Below are 24,545 nucleotides of genomic sequence, written 5' to 3'. Positions count from 1 at the left end.
TCTCGTCTACCCTGTATACCATTGTCATCACTTGTCACTGTTTCCCATGCACCAGCACTTGCCATTCTGTGCCCCACTGGCAGCCTGCTCCATGACCTCACACCATTGTTCTCTCTCCACTCTCCATAGGTTCTGTTTTTTCGTGTGTGTGTGTGTGTGTGTGTGTGTGTGTGTGTTTAACATAGTGTGGATACTGTAAGACACAGTAACTCTGGCAAGTTAGGATGACCAAACATTTTTGTTGGAGTGACTTACAGTGAAGGCTCCTCACTAGACTGTCCCAATCTCTTATTTCTTCTCCTTGCCCACACCCCTGTTTGTACCACTAATTTCTCCATAGGTTTTTAGAATGCATTGTTTACTGAATAACATGTTCAATACGGCAAAGACCCAGGGTGATAATCCCATTTTAGTATCTATTTAATTTGTATCTTCAGGCAGAAGTTAACTTCTCCATCCCTCATAAAAGTGAAAGACACCACCTACCATTTTAACTTGAGCCTTAGCTGCAAAATAGACTTGGGAGTATTTATTCCATTCAAATCCATATGTAATCAGGACCATGAACCTTCACTTGCTGTAACAGTTGGGTTACTGCAGATATAGTAAGGCAATTATATTTCCATTTTGCTTCGTAGTTTACCAAGTACTTGCCATTTTTACAGCAACTTAAAATATTTTGTACTATCAATTATTTTGTTTTTTTCTTCTGGAAAAATCTTAATTCTGAGACACCATTTTGTATGTATGTGTGTGTGTGTAAAGGGGAAAAACCACTACAAAGCTGCAATAGTGAAAGATAACCACCATTCCACCACCATTTCCTTTTTGGCCTGCATATATATATATATATATATATATATATATATATATATATATATATATATATCCAATTTCTCTCCTCTTGAATCATACTGGAATGTTCCACCTTGCTTTTCCTGTAGCTATATGATTTCCTGGGATACATATGATCAGGTCATTTTGACCTTTGCAACTTCCTTCTGGATTTGTGGGTATATGATACTTTCTGAAAGCAAGAATATGTTGAGGAATCTGAGTTCTACAAAATGTCCCCTGTGGAGGTGCTGGTCTTCTGGCTTAGCTCAGTAACCCATGACTTTTAGTGTGTACTTCCTGCCACATTGAATGCTCAGCTCAATCAAACCTTCAGATAATACAAGCCTCAAATTTTTTCGGAGACACCTATAAACATCTAGGAAAAACTATTTCAGTTGAGAAAAAAATAGTTCTATAGCAGTATGACTATGAATGGTTCTCTGTATTAAAAAAAAAAACCTGATGCGATAATAATAAAACAATCCATATGCATATTTTATAAAAATTTTGCCTTTTAGTGACAAATTAAGAAAATCTTCACTTCAACATCATTGAATCATTTAGGGAAGGATTGTGCTTGTGTGCATTTTTATTTATCTTTATTCTTCTTCTATTAAATTACTACCATGAGCTAGGAGTTATTTTTGTGTATATATTGAAAGGAGTTTTCATTCTTAAATGTATATTGGTTTTGAATTATTCACTACCATTATCAAATTCATACTCAAGAAACCTCATATGAGATGAAAAAACTTATTTTTACTTTTCTTTAAAATGTATGGACTGTAAATATTAGTTGAGTTCCTTGAATATTCTATGCATCATAGAGCAGGCACTCATGAAACCCAACTTCCATTTTATTCCTTCATCTCAAATACACTCTTTGGAACCTTAGTAAATCTACATTCAGATCAAATTTTTACTTACCACAAATCAAGACAAACCTATACTATTTGTCATTGTGGCTTTTTCACTTGGTGAAAGTACTCTGATTCTATTCATTATATGGATGGCATATTTTAATTTTTCCTTATCATGAAATAATACTATGTAGCACATCTTTCCTTAATCGTTCATCTATTAATGAACACCTAGTCTTGGCTATTCTGAGTAGAGCTATAGTAAATACTGGCATTTAAAATATCTCTGTGTTATACTGATTTATTTGTGTGTGTGTTTGTGCACGTGTAATTTAAATTAGTCTATACTCTCCTACTGATAGTATCTGAGAATTTATTGATTTATACATTTCTGTGACTCTTTATTTTTTTACATTTATCAAAAGACAATAAGAATTCTAACTAAGAATTGGAATTATATCATTATAGCTTTGATTTACATTGTCCTGCTATCTCAAAGTAGGATTATCATATTTAAAAGCTTTTGCATAACAAAGGATATACATTCAATAGTTGAAGTGACAACATATAGAGTAAAAAAATATTTGTCAAAAATTCCCACACAAAGGGTTTTTATGCAAAAAATATAAGAAATAGAATGATAACTAGTGCAACAAAATCATGTAACTAATTGTGATTTAGTAATCTAACTCTCAGGAGGCTAAGGCTAGAGAAATATAATACTGAACTCTACCAGTAACTGTGATCCTGAGTGGAAAAAAGTAATTAAGTCTAAAATGGACAAATAATCGGAACAGATACTTCTTATAAGATGAAACGCAAATGGTCCATCAATTTGACACTTTAAATTGAACCCAATCAAATCACTTTAAGATCTGCAGTATGTTACCAGGCTTTGTGATGATTTATTTTAACTCTAAATTATACTGTATACTGCTTGCTCCATATAAAACTTCTGTGCACAGAGTTTCCAGTTTGGTCAGCATTTGCAAATCCAGAATGTAAAAGGAGAGAAAACAATGACTGAATGGCTAGGAGCAGAGTGACACCTTATAAAAAACCTTTTTTTTTTTAACTTGTTTTTATAGTTGAGGTAGTATTCTTAATTTTATTATTTATTTATTATATAATTATATAATGTCTATTCCATTTTATCTGCCATAATGAACATTTTCACATAAAGCCATACCTTTCTGGAGAGAGATAACTGAATGCAAAAGCAAACTTATAAGTTTGGCTTCTTCAAAAAAACTATGTATTTTTCTTTTTGCATAGTTCCTTTGGTCTGCTTTGACAGTTGCATCTGTTTCTTCTTTTTTTAAAAAATCACTTTTGTGAAACTAAAGTTATAAAACTCAGAGAGTAGAAATGGCTTGTCAAAACAACCCATGTACTTTATATACAAAAGCAATATTGAGAAGGGTGTGCTTATTATTCAGAAACCTAACAGCTTGTAATATCTAAAGCTATGGTGCATCTCTGCCTGACTCGTTTTAATTAGGCTTCAGTATTTAAAAGTAGGGAAAGGAAGATGGTGGGAAGGCGAGAAAGGGAAACCTCAGTGGAGTTCACTTCATGCTGAAAAATATTGGTGGATACCATATTTAGTAATTAAACATATAGAATCATTTAGGCACTAACTAGTTTATTCAGGAATTAATCATTCTCTGCAAAGTATTAGCATTGCTTTGTTGTAAAAAAGAGTATAACATAAGGCATGAAAGAATCTCAAAGTTCCAAAAGAGTGTTCTTTGATTTGGATATATTTTCTTATCTGAAGGTCTTGTCTATTTTAAGCTTGGTCTACAGTGCTGGGAGATGAGAATCTCAAGATGTGAGTCCTAGTGGAGGTCACTTGGAGATGCCTTTGGATAAGAAGTAGGGGCTATGAACTCTGTCTCTGTCTTCCTGTTTCAAGATGTGATACCTTTCTCCATGTACACACCATTAGGATGCTGTTCACTCTTAGTCAAATTCCCAAATCGGTACCAATGGGACTGCCAGGTTTTTGGACTTTGTCTAGAAATGGGAGCAAAGCAAATCATTCTTTAGAGATTGTCAGTCATTATATTAAATCATAGATTTTTCTCTAAAACAGAGAAATTATAGACATCGGTTATCTCCATCTGCTTATTGAAATAATGTTTTGATGTGTTCTGATAGTGACAGTGTTTGTGAACTTGATGTCATCTGAAGCACCTAAATGTAAGGGTTTATCTTTATTACTAGGTGAGACTGTCAAAATGAGTTTAAGCTCTATCACCGTATAGTTGCACTAATATCTCCCTGAATCCTTAAGAACACAGCATCTAGCCTCTTTTGGGAGAGGGCCCAAGATCCTGTCTTTGCTCATCAACCACTGGATTGTGTGTGCTTCTTTCCAGAGAGTTTCAAGTGCTCCTGACCACATTAGAGTCCTACAAATGTTTATCTTGGCAAAATCTGATATTTCCAAGTCTACTAGACCTTCAAAATAGTTTATAAGATAGCACTCAATGCAAACCCACTTAAGTAGGTATTAAGTAGAATGATGAAAATGTGAGGTTTATAAAAAATTTAAGCAAAGCATACAAATTCCTTTGTTTAGGGACGGGGCATTTTTATTTTTATTTTTATTTATTTATATATTTTTTTAGAAATTGCTACAATTTTTTTCCTGTAATTTTGACAGTTATTTTTGCTATCCAATTGCATACTGCTTACTATTCATTTCTAATTTATATGCAATTTTTGTTAAGCTGCCAAAGATACAAAACACCTTAAAACTTATATATTTTGGGGGAGACATGCACAACTGAAATACCCATTTTTGTTTTGTTTGTTGTAGGTTTGTTTTTTTAGTATCATCTATATTGCACATTTCTTAAAAGGTCTAGCATGACCAATACAGATGCAGATGCTGACAGCCAACCATCAGACTGAACACTGGGACCCCAGTGGGGTTAGGGGAAGGACTGAAGGAGCTGAAGGGGTTTGCAACCATAGGAAGAACAACAATATCAACCAATCAGACCCTCAGATTTCCCAGGGACTAAACCACTAACCAAAGAATACACATGGAGGGACCCATGGCTCCAGCTGCATATGTAGCAAAGAATTGCCTTATCTGGCATCAATGGGAGAAGAGGCCCTTGGTCCTGTAGAGAAAGAGTGGGTTGTGGGGGAGCACCCTCACAGATGCAGGGGGAGAGGGGATGGAATTGGGGGCTTGCTGGGGGAGGATAAACCAGGAAGGGAAATAACATTTGAAATGTAAATAAATAAAATAACCAATAAAAACGCACTGGGGATTAAAATATAAATATTACATGCCAAAAAAAGGTCTATACTAAAAGTTTTCCAAAATTCAATAAACATATTTTCTTCAGAGTACATCATCACTAGGAAAACTGGTCATGTCCTGGCTTTTGTTGCATTTGATTATGTTGTGAATTTTTCCCCTGGATCCCAAGCAAAGACGTTATCTTGCTCACATCATCATACATCCAAAGATATCAGTTAAGTCTTATCAGTTCTTGAAACCAGAATGTTCATAAATTGTGTTACTGATATGTAGGAACTCTTCAATGTTGTGATTAATATACTTCAGTGTTTTTCTGAATTTATTAGAATTTTGTGTTTATACAAGTAGTACCCAATTTATTGTCCACTTTCACACACAAAACTAACCAGCTCCCGTCTTTGGTAAATTAAAGAGAAAAATATATATCTACTTTCTTCTGTCCCTAAAGGACCTACAATACTGTTTAGTGCAAAATAATACAGAAAGTAGTTACAGCAGATAAGTCATGCCTCCAAAATATGTTGAAGAAATTTTTAATGTTTCTAAGTATCAAGATCTTGGAAATTATGTTACAGCAGTGTTTCTGATAGCTGTGTGTTGCTTATGCACCAACTGGGTTTGTCCTGTTTGATTTCTCTGTTTCTTGCTCTTATTCCTTCCCACAGCCATAGGTCTAAGTATCAGCTTTGGAGTTAAAAGTTAGATTTTAATGATAATGAATTTTAAAGCAGGTGTTTTATTAGCTGCAGTAACAAACAAGTGAGGGTTGCATTATACTGTAACAAAAGTTCTTCAGCGTCTATGAGCCCTTGTGTTCCCAGATGAAGAGCCAAATGGAAATGTTCAATAAAAGATGTGTGAGGCTGCACAATAGAACAGTCCTTACATTTTACATCAAGCTACATCAGGGTCACGGGAGGTGTTTTATTAGCACAGTCAACAATAATATCGTGATTTTTATTAGGAGAAAAGATAGTGAGAGACTACTAATTATTTTTCAGCCTGAGGGGCATTTTTTTTTCTTGAAATGACTGTTAATTTGATCGTTGTCGTGCAGTTCACAGATTTACATGAACTTATTTCACTGTGACACATGGTTAAGAACCAGAGTAAGACTGTTGCTTTATTAATGGTTTTCAGTAAATGTATTCAAAAGTGCTAACTGTGTGGGTGTGCGGCTGATATTGATAGCACTTGGAAGGTTGAATCCTTTTGGAAGTAGCTAGCCTGAAGCCCTTTTCACATGGTATTTTCTTTGTTCATGCAGTGAGATGTTAAGCCTACAAGAATGAAATAAAATCCAAATGAATAAAAAGCAGTGTTGTTTCAAAGATTAACAAAGTAGCTTTTCTAGAGATGTCTCCTCTCCCATACCCCTCCCTGCAGATGGGGAAAACTCAAAGATGTGAGCAAGCTAGTGTTGTTTTCAGAACATTTGTGTTAGCATAATCAACAAATTTGTGACGAATCTTTTTGTTGGTAAGTGTAATAGAATAAGCATAACCTACCAACACACTAACAACTCTTGTTTTTATATTTTAAAACTAATTTACTATGATTTTATATGCAATATATGTGAATTTTGTTTAACTGAATGGAGAATGTTAAGCTTCTAGTGTCTAGGTTCATTTTTGTTTTATTGCTAAAGTTTTACAACTGTAATGAATCTGATAGAAAGTCTACAGACAGTATCTCCTGTATTATATGTATGAACATCATCAATGATGTGTTTTAAATGGTGGGAGAATCATCACAATGGGAAAAAGTTTAACATAAATGAAATCCAGAGCCATTGTTTTCTTCTTTAAGTTTCTCTGATTCAAAACTGATTTGTTGTAAATAACTTAATGCAATTGCAAAACAAGCAAACAGCAACAAAAGACAAAAAACAACTCTTGAACTGGATGCAGAAAAACTGTTTTATAAAAAAAAACCCTAATTATTCCTTTTATGTTATGAGATTATAATATAATTATACCATTTTCCCTGTCCCTTTCTCTCTCCATACCCTTCCACATACCCCTCTTTGATCTTCTTTTAAATCCATGATGCATTTTGTATTAATTATCACATAAATAGTATATGTCTATACATATAAATTCCCAAGTTCATAAATCCAGCCTGCTTATAATGTTACTAGTATTTATGTTTTCATATCTATAGCCACTAAGGAATTCTGAGAAGGAAAATATTCTTCCCAAGGGAATGCACAATGGTTATCCAGTGCTCAATGTCAGTGAAACTAGTTTCCTTACTATAAGAATATTAAAAAACATAATAAAATAATAATTTTATTGAAATTATCATTAAGATAACTTTTAAATATGTTGGTAGTGAAGTGACTTGTAAATTAAAATGTGTATTAGTATTATTAAATGAACTGACAATATCTAAGTTGTGCTTGGAGAACAGTTAATATTTGTGTGTTATAAACTTTAAAATATTTTTTAAAAAGTCACATATGCATGCAATTATGCAATGTTCTACAGGGTATAGTAGTTAGATTTAGGTAACCTTGAATTTCTATCAAGTCTAACCTGTGGCAAAATTATATACTTCCTAATTGAAAGGACCCCCGATCCTAGCACTTGGGAGGCAGAGGCAGGCAGATTTCCGAGTTCGAGGTCAGCCAGGTCTACAGAGTGAATTCCAGGACAACCAGGACTATACAGAGAAACCCTGTCTCTAAAAACAAATAAACAAACAAAAACAAAACAAAACAAAAACAAACAAACAAAAAAGGACACCCCCCACCCGAGATCTCTTGCACTGAGCCAAGAATCAAACAACATACACTAGCTGATATTAGGCCCCTGACATGATAGATGAGGCACCTAACTCTTGAGAGACTCGAGGCCCCAGGAAGGAGGAGGATATGGAAGGGGGTTAGGGGAAGGGGAGATCCTTTTGGAGACAGAGAAGGAGGAATGGTATGAGAAACTGTCAGAGTGTGAAACAGGACGGGAATATGGACTGGACTGTAAAAATAAAGATATAATAATGATAACAATAATAAAGGATACATACAAATTCTTAAAACTACTTTATAATACTCTTATTAATTCTTAATAATATAAATCTGATTTGTTAAGTGTTCTGGCTAGTTTTGTGTCAACTTGACACAGCTGGAATTATCACAGAGAAAGGAGCTTCAGTTGAGGAAATGCCTTCATGAGATCCAACTGTAAGGCATTTTCTTAATTAGTGATCAAGGGGGAAAGGCCCCTTGTGGGTGGGACCATCCCTGGACTGGTAGTCTTGAGTTCTATAAGAGAGCAAGCAGAGCAAGCCAGGGGAGGCAAGCCAGTAAAGAACATCTCTCCATGGCCTCTGCATCAGCTCCTGCTTTCTGACCTGCTTGAGTTCCAGTCCTGACTTCCTTTGGTGATGAACAGCAGTATGGAAGTGTAATCCAAATAAACCCTTTCCTCCCCAACTTGCTTCTTGGTCATGATGTTTGTGCAGGAATAGAAACCCTGACTAAGACAATAAGTAATTAATCAGAACTTGAAAACAATCTTGGTACACAAAGAAAAGTGCATCATAGCATAGAGTTAATATAATAAAATTTTAATAGTGAAATTTATATTTGAATTGGGTTATATAGAAAGAATGAGGTTCATTTCCCAAATGTGTTTATTTGCCTGGGTTGATATATGTAGTAAAAATTGATTTTTTATTACAGGAGATATCTGTGTGAATTTCATTTTCATATGTCTCTTACCCATAATTTACAATCTGCTTTGGGAAACAAATTTAAATATTATTTGGAATGTTTATGATTTCTTACTCTAAGAACTACAAAACACAAATAGAGATATTTGGGGGCCTGGAGATATATTGAGTATCATTAAATACATTTTTTAAAAAATATTTTCATCAGGATTTAAAAATCTGTTTGCTTTATCATAGTCTTTTTCTACAAATGACTATCAAAAATCTCCTAAGATTTTGTTGCAAAAATTTTGTGGTCCGACAGGAATAACCCATCCACACTTGTAGCCAACATTAGTCTCTTTGCAAACTCCAATCCTAGCATGCCAGATCTACTGGCATCTTTGTGCTAAGCAATGGACCAAAGATAATTCTTGTAGTATTTTGTACTATTACCTGGAAGGAATTCTGACTTATGTACTTTTTAAATCATTTCACTTATTTTTAGAAGTCTCAAAAACATACCCTTTTTGCAATCAGCTTGGAATTTCAGTGGAAAGACAATGACATTCAAGTGGAAAGACAATGACATTCACAGACAATGCAATGACACCAAGTCACTGTAGACACTGACTTGGTGAACACATACTAGACAAATTAATCATTTTTTTTTCTGAGTCATGTTCTGAGCACCTAAAGAACCTACTTATTTTCTATTCTATAATCTCTGACTTTTCAGAAACATGAACAATAATGCTGACAAAAACAATATTGGCACAGTCTGTAAATGACACTGGAAATTAAGAAAAAAATTAAAACTAGCAATTACACTTATGGCAGGAGGAATCTTCACATCATACTTAAGAACTCTACACTATTTTAACTTTTATTTAACCCTACACTTAAGGCAAGTTAGTTCCTTGACTACTGTGGGCACCACAGTTTAAACACACATATGGAAATATTCAAAGCTATCATCTACATTTAAGAAAGAATGATCAGTGTTTATTTTATTGGGTAGAGGTTACCTCATTTAGAATAAGCTTTTTTCACTTCTATCCATTTATACATGTATTTTTTTATTATTAGTTCAGACCTTGATGGACATATAGTGTGATTCCATTTTCTGGTTATTATAGAAAGACCAGTAATGAATATGAATGCTCATATTAGGACAGAGTCCTTTGTAAATATGCTCAGGAACTGTATAATATGGTAGATCCAGTTCTAGCTTTTTAAGGAACTTCCAAACGTATTCTCAAAGTTTCTTTACCAGTTTCCATACCTGCCAACAGTTTATGAACATTTCATTCTCCTTACATGAACACTGGCATTGCTTGTCATTTAATGATTGTTTAAATTTGAGTACAAAGAGAACTCAGGAAATGAATAAAGGTCCATATGGGTGGATTTGAAAGGAAGAAAAACAAAACATAGGTAGTGAAGGGAAGATTTTGTTAAATAGGTTAGGGGATGGGAAGTCATGTTTCAGGGTGCATACAGGGAGGGATGGCTAACTCTGATGTCTGCTAAAACTGCTGTATGAAATCCTACTAGTCTAGAAGCTTCTTAAAATATATACAGATGCATACAGAAAAGGAGATTAAGAGGAAATAGTCTATACTGTGGGAAACAATAGCCCTTCTAGATACCATAAAATATAAAATAATAAAATAACAAGAACTGTGCTAGATATCAGTTACCTCATTTTGAGTTGTTGGTTAGTCAGGTCTCATATCTGCCCCACACACTATCATATATAACAGGCTATTGCTTTTGCTCCTTCCTACACTCCAAAACTTGACAGAGAGACCCGATTCCTGTAAACATCATATATTTGAATCACAGAACACAGAGAAATCAATCTGGTGCTGACCTGGAAACATAGGTACATTCCTTCCATAGTACTGGAAGCTTCTCTTTCAAGCTATTGCAGAGAAATGTCATCAACAGTCTTAGACATATACTTCTATTCTTAGACTTCTATTTCTATATGAGGCTTATGTAAACTAGAATATCATCCCATTCTGGAATTAGGTTGTAGGGTACTTTTCTTTTAATTATTTGTAAGGCTATAAGGTGTATTGGATTGTCTTGTGTCAACTTGACACACAAACTAGAGTTATCTGAAGAAAAAAGAAAGAAAACTATCTAAAAAGCATTTTCTTAAATAGTTATTCATGGGGCAGGAACCAGGCCATTGTAGGTGGTCACATGACTCTGATGGTCTGATGTTTTGTGTAATAAGGACACAAGTATTATAAGATAAAGTAATCTAAAAATATTTCCATGGAAATGTCAAAAATATAAATAAGAGCCCAGTTAGGAAAAAAAAAAGAGAGCAAGAGAGCATGTACACATTTTACACACACACACACACACACACACACACACACACACACACACAGAGAGAGAGAGAGAGAGAGAGAGAGAGAGAGAGAGAGAGAGAGAGAGAGAGAACAGAAGGAATGTAGAGCTAGAGTTTGGGAAGGACTGGAGCAAAAAACTTTCATTTGGAAATGATAGGACCATTGCTTCAGTGAATTTCCAACAGGTATGGTTTTAGGCACAAGGCAAAGATAGTCAACATTTCTGCATGTGATAGTAGAAGAGCTCTTTTGAAAGTTTATGGCTGCTAAGAGGAAGAGAGAGAGAGAGTTTTTTCAAAGGTTGGTATTCCTGGTAAGTTGTCCTTGCTCCAGTGTTTCACCTAAAATTTGCTGAAGTCACAAATTCAAGTCAAAGAGTCCATTAAAAAGTACAAAAGGCATGAAATTATGGAGAGGGCAGATTTAAGAGGAGAGAAGGAGAATGCTGATTATGATAAAAATATATTATGTATGTGTGTGAAATTATAACGGAAATATAAAAATAACATTCTCAAATGATATTGTGATGTTAAAAAAATCAATGCATTTTCCAATATAAAAATTGCAGATTTAAATGTCAGAAAATAGTAGTCTTTGAATCTGAGCATTTACCTATATCTTTAGACTAATATATGTATTTGTCAGACTTTCATAGAAGCATAGTACACTATCTTAAAACTCCATCCATGTTTTATAGACTAGTTTTACCCTTCTTGTGGAACAGTTTAACAGACTTTTTTCTACAAACAAACTCAGTATTCATGGGCATATTTTAAAAACACTATAAGAAAAATGGCTATAAATGTATTTCACAGATAGCATTTCACATTATTCAATTTATTTCCCCTGATGCTGTGGCAATTGTCAATAAACATTCTATGAGTAAAGTAGCTAGAGAACAGGGAAGTAGTGTCCAAGCAAGAAGTATAAACCATAATTGAGAGAATTAAGTGTGTATCACTATAGTATCACAGGCACAGTGTGTCACATGGGAACAGTCCATCTAGGAGCAGCAGCACGAACATGGTGTGGTTGTAGGACTTAAACTCAGAAAAAAAAAAAAAAAGAAATGTCTTCAGAGGCATTGAGAAGTCAAAGTAGAGCCCTAGAGATGACTGAACTGATAATGGTTCCTGCCTCCAAGCCTGATGACTCACTGTTGAGCTCCCATAGTTAACTCCCACAACGTGTTCTCTAAATCACCATATGTGTGTTCCCTATGCATGTTGGAGCACACACACACATTCAGTCAGAGATAAGTGTGAGTTTCTAGTGTTGTGAAAGAAAAATGAATTTTACACTGTATAAACCATGTCTAAGTAACAGTCTAAAATATTTAAAAAGCTATACTACAAAGTAAAACCAGAAAAATAAATATGTTTTTATATCCTGCTGACTATATAGAATGAGACTTTTAATTGAATCACTTCTGGGAGAGAGGAATCACATTCACAAATTCTTCTTGCAAATATTTACAGTATCATAACTAATCATGTAGCCTTGAAGATTGTTATTGATACTTCATAACTGAAAAATTGGAGAGGTTCAGAATGCCCAGACGTTAGAAGTGACTTCAAAAGATCAGTGTGACTCTAGATTCAAGGATGTCCTCCCTGGTTCCTAAACACTGGAGAAGTGACTTGGAAGTAGGTCAGAGTTAAACATGGTACGTTCAGAACTTGGTAGACTGAGATATTAGAAAAATTGCAGTTGATAGCTAGAGAGCAGAGCTAATCTAGAGCAGCACAGAAAAGTATACTGTTTTTCTCTTAATTCAGCATTGCTGAAGTGCCTGCTTAAACATTCAGATTATTTGTATCTTCATACAGAGGCTGCAGTGAATAACTTGCAAACAATTCACATTTCACTGCCAAACACCTAAAAAAGCAAAACATATATTTTTTTTCCCGTTTCCAGGCTGGCTGAGCTCATGATTCCATCAGAGAGATACTCAAAATATGCATATAAGCAAAACCATTGCATCATGGGTGATTAAACTTAGCAGAAGTTCCTATTTGCAACAGTATCAAATCTGTCACAGTTTTAGTGCTGCCTCTGAAAATACTAGCTTACAAAGAGAATGACATGAACCTGGCAAGCCATTGTTTTTGTGACTATGGCCAGTGTCTCATTATGTTATAAATCTCAGTACCATGAAAAGGTGGAATGCAACTTCATTGATCTTGAGTTTTGGGTGTTTCAATGAACAATTTTTACCCAGAAAAGTCCCTTATGAATTATTTAATTTTATATATCATATATAAAATATATGATATATAATAAATATTCTATATTTTTCTTAAATATTTGCCTCTGGTTTTCCTCAGACATGAACTAAGTAATAAATCTACGGAGAGCACTAATTTATAAACAACACAATACAAATGGTATCTGTGCATTCCATACACTTTTTACACTGGTGAGTACCAAGCTCTTGGCACTCCTTCCGCATCAGATTTAAATATATCTAACTTATCTCAAGTTGAGGATTGACTTCTGTTCGTATACTTATAAAACCATAGAAAATGTTGCACAATTCAGGAACTCCACTATCTTTACATTCAGTAAACATCAAACATTGCATGCTAGAACCAATGGTAATCACTGAAAAGAATGTAAAGACTGAGCAAAGCAGATATAGGCTCAATTAATTTATATACTTTAGACATTTGTGAAACTTGGGAATTCATATCTAATTTAAGCAGTATTTTATTTTTAAGTATTTTGTAAATTTAAATGCGTTTATTTGAAGATCTTTTGTACAAATACAACCTCCAAGGAACAGGTTGTTATATAGCAAAAAGAAACACAGCCTCCTCTGAATGTTTTAGTGTTTAGTATCACTGACACTTCCTTTCAATTCTTCATCTTTTGAGAAAATTTGTTAAGATGAAACAGAAAAGATCACTAGCATGATTGAATACTTGATTGATTTTTGTGTGTATGTGTTTGTGAGACAAAGGGTGTGTGTTGATTGTGTGACATGTGTGTATGTGTGTGCAGGTACTCACAGGGAACAGAGGAAGTCTTATATCCTACCCTATAGCCACCCCCCCAACCCACCACCACCATCCTATTTTTTGAGATAGTGTCTCTCAATGAGGTTGGTGGCCAGATAGCCCCAGCAATCCCTATATCTGGGCTCTGACAGTGCTGGCTTACTGAGAGACACAGAAGTTCCTTTTTATTTTACCCATAGTATTTAAGACTGAATTCTGATACTTATGTTTGTACAGCATGTATTATTCCCTGCTACCCAACCTCTCAGCCCAAACATTATAATCATACTAAGAAACCAAATAATAGGCTTTGGATACTAGGTTATTTTCATGTAAAACAAATATGGACATTACAGTATTTAAAATATGTTAATTTGAGGGAGCTATGGGGATCCAGCATCCACAGCTGTGGCCACAAGGGATGGTGCATGAGCACAGCCAGGATCTCAAATGCAGACACCAGCTTCAAGATATTCAACCAGCACAACACTATGGAGGAACCATGGCCACTGCTGGAACCCAAGTCCAAGCAGAAGTGCTGCCTTTCTGTGAGAAACTAAGAGGAGCATCAGAAAAAATATCTGCAACTGTAGTATATACATATAACTATAATTTCTCTTATCTGCACTTAACCACTGGAGAAATAAATTTGGTGAATTCTCAGAAAATTGGGAATAGTTCTACCAAAAGACCCAGCTAAACCATTCCTGGGCATATACCTCAAAGAGGCTCCAACATCCCACAAGGACACTTGCTCAACTATGTTTATAGTAATGTTACTCATAATAGCCAGAAACTGGAAACAACTTCGATGTCCCTCTCCCAAAGAATGGATACAGAAACTGTGGTTCATTTACACAATGGAAAATTAGTGAGCTATTAAAAACAAGGACACTATGAAATCTGCAGGCAAATATATGGAACTAGAAAATGTCATCCTGAGTGAGTTAACTCAGATCCAAGAAGACATGCATAATATGTACTTAGTTATAAGTGGTTATATTAGCCATAAAGTACAGGATAACCACACTATAATCCATAGAACCAAGAAGCCAGATAATATTAAGGTCCACAGGAGGATGGTTGAATCATTCTCAGAGGGAGAAATAAGAAATATATGGAAGGTGGATGGACAGAGGGAACTGTGTGGGATAGGAAGCAGGGTAGGGTGGAGGAATCAGGTGTAGGGAGAGCTGGGGAAAGAGAACAAAAATCAGTAGAGAGAGGGGGGCATCTCTTGGACATGCCAGAGACCTAGGACTGGGGGGCAGGGAAGCAGGGTGCTATGGGGGCAGCTCTTCTAGCTGAATCTCTAAGCAGTGAATAATATGAATCCTGAAGTGACCAGTTCCCATAGCCAGGCAGTGGAAGTATAAGGAGGAGGTATAAGGACAGTAACCAACCCACAAAACCTTCAACATAAAATGTGTCCTGTCTATAAGATGTGCTGGAAGAAAGATAGAACAGAGACTCAAGGAATGGTCCATCAGTGACTTTCCACAATTGAGAACCACCCCATGGTCAGGAACCAATCCCTGACACTATTAATGATGCCTTGTTATGCTTGCAGACACGAGCCTAGCATCACTGTCTTCTGAGAGTCTCAACCCAGCAGCCAATGGAAACAGATATAGTGACCCACAGCCAAACATTAGATAGAGCTCAGAGAATCTTGTGGAAGAATTGGTGGAAGGATTGAGGAACCCGAAGGGGACAGGTACTCCACAGAAAGACCAAGAGAATCAATTAACCAGGACTCTTTGGCTTTCCCAGAGACTGAATCACCAGCCAAAGAGCAAGCATAGGCTTGACCTAAACCCACTGCACATAAGTAGCAGAAGTGCAGCTTGGTCTTCATAAGGGTCCCCAACAACTGACGTGGGAGCTGTCCCTGTGTATCTTGTTCTAGCTGAGCTGCAGTGTCTGGCATCAGTCGGAAAGGACAAACATAGGCCTGTAGTGACTTGATGTAACTGGGTGTGGGGATGGGGATGGGGGTGGGGAGTGCAGTGGTGTGGCTTCTTCTCAGAGGACTTCCATTTGAAGTCAGGGAACATGTATTGAAATTTATAAGGTCATTAAAACACTTATCTTGAGGGTGGAGAGATGGCTCAGCAGTTTAGAATAGTTGCTACTCATGTAAAGGAACTTGTATTGGTGATAAGTACCTATGACAGCTTCCCTAGAACCAATAGAACCAGTTCCAGGATATCTAATGCCCTCTTCTGATCTCCAGTGGACACTGCAACATGAGACACATGCGTATATACAGACAAAATAATCATATATATAAAATAAAAATAAACACACTTAAAATAAACACTTTTGTTCTGTATGGAAATTGTTTTAATGATTGTTGCCAGTACTTCATGATCCTTCCCTTTCCTATTCCTACAGAGAATCAGATAGGGGTGGCCATGCTGCTCTGATTGAATGGTCAGTGGTGTCTGAACCACAACCTAGAAGATGCTGATGGAGCGTTGAGACCTCCCTTGCGTGGTCCTGCAGTGTGGTAAGGAGGATGCTTGAACTTTATGGATTCTCATTGATTGCACCCATGAAGTTTCCACAACTCTCTGTGTTACCTGAGGTGAAAATTACAGCAACTGCAACAGCCTGACAAACATTTCGGCTGATAGCACTGACAACATGACTTAGTGATGTCTTCTCTCTTCCTTTGCTTCTCTGAATGAAAATAGCTGGATAGGTCCAGATGAACTATTGCCTCTTTTGTGAATATTTGTGAATTAAACTAATTTATTTTCAAAGAATCCATTTACTTTTTTCTTCTCTCTGAACAACTTATACAAAGGAGCAGACTTAGTATCTTTGTCAAATTATTAGAGCCTCAGGTTTCTAATTACTAGTTTGAACCTCATAGCCCTTCCAGTAAAATGTACAATGTACTCTGGAAGAAAAGGCATAATCAAAAGAAATAATATATTATGCAATATATAAATAGGATTACCCACAATGCATTCTCATTTAAGGCAATATTTAATACAATACTTGTTGCCTTCAGTCCCATATCCCATTTATTTTGTATTGTGGAATAGTTTCCAATGTTAACAATAAGTAAAAAAGTACAACCTCAGATGACACTTGTTTTTAACAAAATTAAAGCAATGAAGAACGGGAATTTGCATGCATAAATAATTGAATGCTTTATGTAAAAGTAACAACTTTGCCCTGTACTAAATGCTATAATCACATTTTCTTTAGAATTAAAGTTTTGCAAAGACACCCTTTACCCACACTTAGTCAATTTTTAAAACCCATTTTTCATGTAAGATTTTTAAAATTTACTTTTCCTATAAAATTATACACTTACTGCTTTATAGATAAAGAATACATTGTATTACTCATTTCTATAATTTTAGAAAATATAGAGAACCAAGCAATCATGGAGCATGAATTATTAAAATATTGAAATCTGAATGAATTAGTGGATTATAATCTGGGGGAAGAGTCCTCACTGTGGTGACATAGATGCTTGGATGTGCGACTCTTCTCCAAGCTCAGCTCTGTTCCCCATCCCTTTATAATGAGTCTCCAGCAAATATTATGACAAACAAGATGTTTTATAGGTACATTTAACATAATTAGATACAAATACATAGCCATAAATAAAATTTAAAAACTTAGATTATAGTATATTTAGTTATTAAAAAGATAAGTCATTGTTTTCTTTAAGGAAATGGACTAAATTTTGTTCCATTCTTTAAAAATGACACAACTGTCTTAGAGTACTTATTTTTATTTCTTATAAGCAGAGATATGTAAGATAAGTTTAATGTAAGATAACTTTCACACAAAATGAACGTTTTATGCCTTCCTGTATTGTGTTCTGTTGATTGTTTATCTTTTATATCTAAATAATTGTGCTCTTTACTTTTTCCAAAACTCTGCTATCCACTCTTCTTTTAACTCTGCTTTCTATATTCTTCATACTGACGTTTCTTAAGCAGCCTTAACATTTTTTCATCAGGAATGAGGCAATCTAATACCTAACTATTCCTATATTATCTAATGATAGTAGTGATCGACAAAAACATCTGTGCTTAAAAACCACTGCAGATAATGTACATCTAGTCTTTTGATAATGGAAAAACTTAATTTATAAAATATCAGTATGAATAATGAAAGGCAACTTTGAAATTATTTACCTAGCAGTTACCACTTAAAATGAACACCAATACCTCTGACATTTGGGCTGTCTAGACAAAGGTTGTTTACCCAAACTAAATCCATTAAAGGTATGTCTCACACTGTTAGCTAAATCCCACTAAAAATATTCTTATTGAGTCCAGCCTGCCTTGGTGCCTAACACCATGGCATAAATTAAGGGCAAGGGAACATCTCTTAACTCTTTCAGATCAGTAGAGCAGCCTTCAAGAAGAAAAATTCACATGACCATTAATTTAACCCTAAATCCAAGGAACGTGAATGTTAAAGTTTATTTATTATTGAAAGGATTCACTGATGTTTCAGACTTAAATTCAATATTTGAAAATGAAACCACAAAAATGGGGACCAATTAAAATAAAAGAGACTAGAATGTGAATGTAAGAAACTGTGTGCACAAGGAGTAGTAGAAGGAGTGTTGGGTGAAACAAAGAGCTTGCAAGATTTTACCTGCAGCATTTATAGATGGTAATCATACATAACCAGAGACAGGCAGTACTGTGCAGGAAGTAGGGATAATCAGGACGCCACACCTACCCTACATCACTGATCCAGCCCACCAGGGAAAGCAATTTCAAAATTAGAATTCTATTTGTGATTTTTTTCTTTCTGTGCTTGAATAGAAACTTTTGTTTCTAACAATTCATACTTTACAGTTATTGCATCTTTAATCTTAAATCATCTCTGAGAAAGGTTAAAACAGAGAAAGCTAGAAACTTTGCAGCTATAGGTAAGAAAAGCCTGCAGATTTCTTTTTGACTGTAGAATGGGATCCAGAGTTATGGACAATTAAATGCTCTGCACCCGGAAAATTTTTGATAAATGCATTAAAAAAAAAAAAAACAAGAACATGTCAAGAAAGAAAGAAAGGAAGAAAGAAAGAAAGGAAGAAAGAAAGAAAGAAAGAAAGAAAGAAAGAAAGAAAGAAGGAAGGAAGAAAAGAAGAAAGAAAAAGGGAAAGAAAGAACAAACAAGGAAGGAAGGTAAATAGAGAAGAAAAAACACAAGGTTTAAGAACTCTACTGCTTAATTTTCCTCCCTTTGTGGCCTAGGTGTTCTTGCTGCACACACAGATAATTGTATTTATTGGGGATATTCAAAATTGCATTTTCCTCCCATACTGTGAATCTCTAAGGTTACTTCCTAAAATTAAAACATGTATTTATTTCCTTGTCTATCCAAATGAAACCAAAAATAACTTGGTGAACAATATTTGGACAGCATGATTGTGATCATTATTTGTTTTTTGTTAACCTTTGGGTTTTGTTTTTTTTGGTTTTGGATTTTTTTTGGGGGGGGGGCTCATTTTTGTTTGTTTGTTTGAGGAAGGTTAACTCAATCCTTGAGGAGTTTAACACTGCATGTTACTATAGTAACTTTATAGTCTGTTTGGCTGTGACAAAGGGGCTTCATCTAGTCCATTTCATGCTCCTGTGTCGACCTATCCCCGCCCTGTGTTTTATTCTATCTGTCTTTAAGGGTATCTGTGGGAGCCACAGCTGCTGGTCTTTCATAACAGAAAGCAGCTTGCACTGTGTGAAGTGCTGGGTTCTGAGAGGTCTTCCATGCTGATGGCATTATTGAATTTCAAAGCAAAGACAAAAAAAAAAAAAAACATTAAACTGCTTAAACAAATATACATATTCTCTGGTATCCTATGTGTTTTTCTAGAAATACCATGTGATCTCTTTTCTCAGAAAAAATAAGTGTAATTTAATAAAATTATAAATAAAAGTTTAGGAAATATCTTAATGCAACATAAGTTGAAAAACAAACATGATTAGGATAAAGCAAGTCAGGGAACTTGCTAGCTTTGTATGGAGTCACTTAGATGGGATTTTTTTTTATCATCTGATAAGCTCAGCCTATTATTTCATTTTTGACAAATATCTAAATTTTGTTAAATGAGTAAATTTTGAACATTCAATACATTTTGTTGACTAATATTATGCCCTTTAATAAACAAACCTTCTCTGATATAATCCTCTGACCAAATTTGAGTTGTGAATTCTTGCTTGAATTATGTTGATTCATTATTCCCAAAGGCAGAGCATCATATCTGTGAGGGTAGACTGGGGCTGTTTTTATGAATTCAGAAATTTTCCATACGGATGTTCTGAGAAAATGTTTTGATAATATTTCTGTTTTTCCACCTTCTCTCATTCGATAGCCAAAGTCCCTGCCCCACTTGAAACTTCGACATTTTCTTCAGTGTAACCCAATATTTTGTTTTAGCCTTTGCTTCATTTAGGGCAACTTTGGTGAGATTCTTTGTAGCGTTTTGATTCTGTGATTTTCCAGTTGTGTTAATTGCTGAGGTAGAGGAGTGGAGAGCGTTCAGAATCATGTTAACTTGCAAAGTGTCTGCTCACCAGGGTACCCAAGTTCCAGCAAGGCTCCTGACACCTCCGCCAGGGTTATTGGTACCTCATACACCCCAGCTGAGGCAGATTGTCTTGGTTGGATTTTATATCCATAGCATAGCCTGTAGTTAGAGGAGAAAAAAGGCAGCAAACGTGTGATTGACAGCCCACACCTCCTGGGCCCTTCTTACTACCAGACACAACATCTGCTGTGCCCTGTGGATCAGTGAACCAACACACAGGGAGAGAATTGTTTGTAGCATTGTCAGGGTGGATTTTCTTTAACCCTTTGTAGCTACTCTCTCTGGAGAAAAGTGTGAGATAATTTCTCTAGGTTGTGAGGGCAGATGAGGGGCAGATTAGAATGCACTGCTTTAAAAAAAAAATTACTTTAAGACTACAGAAAATGACACAAAGAAAGGATTCTAAATGCCAAAAAAAATAACCTCATCGTACTGCTATTTATTGTGAATGAATATTTATAGTATTCTCTGTAACTATTATCCAATCAAGGAAACTGAACGTAAGTTGCTGGTAAATGGCTTTAGTTTTCACTCATGAAATAAGTTGAACAATATTTTCATTACAGTTTTTCTTATTTGGATCATTCCTTCAAGTTCAGAAGCAATTATGAAAGTGGTTTATTTGTGGAATAAATAAAACAGAAAATGTTTCTATATAACGGCACAGGGGTTTAATAAGGTAGAAATACTTTCAATTTAATAGTTTTACACACTTAATGTATTGCTCCAGAAAACAATTAAAGACCTGGGATGGTCATCTAGTCCCATTGTAATGAAAACGTGATAAGTAAAAGAATTCACACATGGCTAGAGAGCCATTAGAACAGTATTTTCTACTGTAATAATGCTGTTACTTTTTTTTTTTTTTAACTTTACACTCACTTCATTATTGGCTCACATTGGAGATAAGAGAAGAGCAAAAGATGACTTTACTGGGGAAAAGTACAACTGTTCACACTTGTTCCCCTCATCTAATTATTTGTTGGTTTGCAAAAGGTAAGTCTCTCAGGGAACAATGTATTAAGCAATTATCACCTCTGGAAGACGCCAGTAGGTCTTCACCATAGACTTGCCCACACAGGATGACGAGCCTGCATGCCACCTGCTCCATTCCCCCAGCATTTGTAAAGGTCCTCCAGTAAGAAAATAATGAGTCTTCTCAAAGGAGAGCAGCTCTCAAATTGCCAAAACATGACAATTGGGTTAAACATATTTAACCAGTAGATGACAATATCTAATCTAAAGATCTGAATTCCCAAATGCTCCAAAACCAGAAAGTGTTTAACTGTTGATTTAATAAATACCCCTGTGGAAGATTTTGTATCTATCTTCATGTGATAGATAGAGGTTATAATGCAGGCATATTAAGAATATATTTTAAAAATCTATTGCCTATATTAATAAAATATTTTTTAAACATAAATCATGAGTTCAGCCTTGGACCCCAACCCAATGATGCCTCATTATGAATATACATATATTTCAAAATAAAGACATCTCCAACCTAAAAGTCTTCTAAGTTTACCTCTATAGCCTTCATTAATTTAGAGACAAATATTTTGACCCCATCACTAACCTTCACAACTCTGGTATATCATACTACAGAAGAGTGAATCATGGGTTTCGTTTAACAATAGGTGGAGACTTTACAAGAGAACAAGCAGAGTCCATCACAGTTGAGAAAATTCTAGTACATTCTGCTAAGGCTAGAAGAGGGACCTGAAAATGTCTCTGTCTTCTGTCTGATTTACAGACACTGTGGAGGCAGAGGTCAAAAGTACAGTAGGTATCTTGGCGAACCCTAGATGTGAAGGGTGGGTCCACAATACTTTTCAAACATACTTATGTTGCCTATTTTCAAGCAAATGTAGGAGACCATATGAAATACTTTTGAAGGTTGAGCTATGTTGGGCTTTGGGTTGGATGTTGTTTAATCTATGAGGAGGAGTTAAACAGTAGAATTGATTTAACGTGAGAAAGGAAGAACATCAGAATCTTCGATTGTGAAGGCATGGAGAGAATAGGTTCCTAAATAAACATAAGTTCTCAGTAGCGACCAAAGGTCCACTTCATTTTTTTATTCTCATCATGTTCCAGTCTGTGCTTCCTTTAGGGGGTCACAAGTTAGAAAAGTGCTTCCAGAGTTACCCAAGGAAGCTCAGACATTTTAAGTACCACACAGTTTTTCTCTATAGTTTTATATATTTCTATATCTCTAACTATGTAGATTCAGCAATCCTTTGCCGAGGTAGTAATTAATTAAATGAGTAAGTAATTTCATTATTCTCTGTGATAGTAGGTGCTATAACAAATCTTAGTTTATATTTTATGAATTAGTGACAACTAGTCATACATGATCCTTTTTACTGGTTTAATACAATTCCAAATCTAACTACTGTCCTCTGTGCACAACCTCTCCTGTATCTTGCATATATATGCACAGACATACAACTAAATAAAATGAATCTTTAAAAACTATTTTGATATGATGTATTACCCTCCATATGTATTGTCCTACAATCTAGAATGTCAAAGAGCTGTGTGTATGTAAGCATGTATTTATACTTACCCTGTATCTTTGTCTATTTTCAGTTAGTATACTAATGGTGGGCTTCTCTGCTCCATTAAAATCATTTACCACATTTACTCCTAGCAATGTGGATATTGGGTTGATGAAGGATAATGACATACATGAGGTGCAGTATTTGTACAATCTCTGTTTTAAAGATCATGTGCCTGTAATTCAAGCTGACTTTCATGGATTCTTAGTGAACTCCAGACAGGATGTGCTACAAATATCCAAGTCACAGCATTTTCTGTCAAGGCTAACTCAATACACAATCTTACCTTCCCACAGGCTTCCTCCAAGTGCTATCAACCTCAGCTATTTGTGAATGAACCTGTTTTTTTTTTTTTTTTAATTAGGTATTTTCTTAATTTACATTTCAAATGCTATTCCAAAAGTTTCCTGAACCCTCCACCCCCACTCCCCTAACCACCCACTCCCACTTATTGGCCCTGGTGTTCCCCCATACTGAGGCATATAAAGTTTGCAAGACCAAGCGGCCTCTCTTCCCAATGATGGCTGACTAGGCCATCTTCTGATACATACACAGCTAGAAACACAAGCTCCAGAGGTACTGGTTAGTTCATATTGTTGTTCCACCTATAGGGTTGAAGACCCCTTTAGCTCCTTGGGTACTTTCTCTAGTTCTCCATTGGGGGTCCTGTGATTCATCCAATAGCTGACTGTAAGCATCCACTTCTGTGTTTGCCAGGCCCCAGCATAACCTCACAAGAGACAACTATATCAGGGTCCTTTCAGCAAAATCTTGCTGGTGTATGCAATGGTGTCAGCATTTGGAGGCTGATTATGGGATGGATCCCAGGTTATGGCAGTCTCTAGATGGTCCATCCTTTTGTCTCAGCTCCAAACTTTGTCTCTGTAACTCCTTCCATGGATGTTTTGTTCCCAATTCTAAGAAGGGGCAAAGTGTCCACACTTTGATCTTCATTCTTCTTGAGTTTCATTTGTTTTGCAGATTGTATCTTGGGTATTCTAAGTTTCTGGGCTAACATCCACTTATCAGTAAATACATATCATGTGAGTTCCTTTGTGATTGGGTTACCTCACTCAGGTTGATGCCCTCCAGGTCCATCCATTTGGCTAGGAATTTCATAAATTCATTCTTTTTAATAGCTGAGTAATACTCCATTGTGTAAATGTACCACATTTTCTGTATCCATTCCTCTGTTGAGGGACATCTGGGTTCTTTCCAGCTTCTGGCTATTATAAATAAGGTTGCTATGAACATAGTGGAGCATGTGTGCTTTTTACCAGTTGGAACATCTTCTGGACATATGCCCAGAAGAGGTATTGCAGGATCCTCCGGTAGTACTATGTCCAGTTTTCTGAGGAACCACCAGGCTGATTTCCAGAGTGGTTGTACAAGCTTGAAATCCCACCAAAAA

General features: G+C 35.6%; 1 long non-coding RNA gene across 2 annotated transcripts in view; it reads left to right on the top strand.

Moving 5' to 3' along the window:
• Positions 1–24,545, top strand: part of Gm31085 — a 45,624-nt gene that overhangs the window by 3,475 nt on the left and 17,604 nt on the right. The window contains exon 3 of one of the 2 annotated variants that reach the window (XR_881154.1): positions 16,400–16,514. This is a non-coding gene — a long non-coding RNA (predicted gene, 31085). Of the gene's footprint in view, positions 1–16,399; positions 16,771–24,545 lie in introns of those variants that run through there. The other variant, XR_390441.2, reaches the window with a different exon arrangement.

This window comes from Mus musculus, chromosome 4 (assembly GCF_000001635.26).
Source record: "Mus musculus strain C57BL/6J chromosome 4, GRCm38.p6 C57BL/6J".
In the NCBI taxonomy this organism is placed as follows: Eukaryota; Metazoa; Chordata; class Mammalia; order Rodentia; family Muridae; genus Mus; species Mus musculus.
This window is presented reverse-complemented; position numbering and strand designations above follow the sequence as displayed.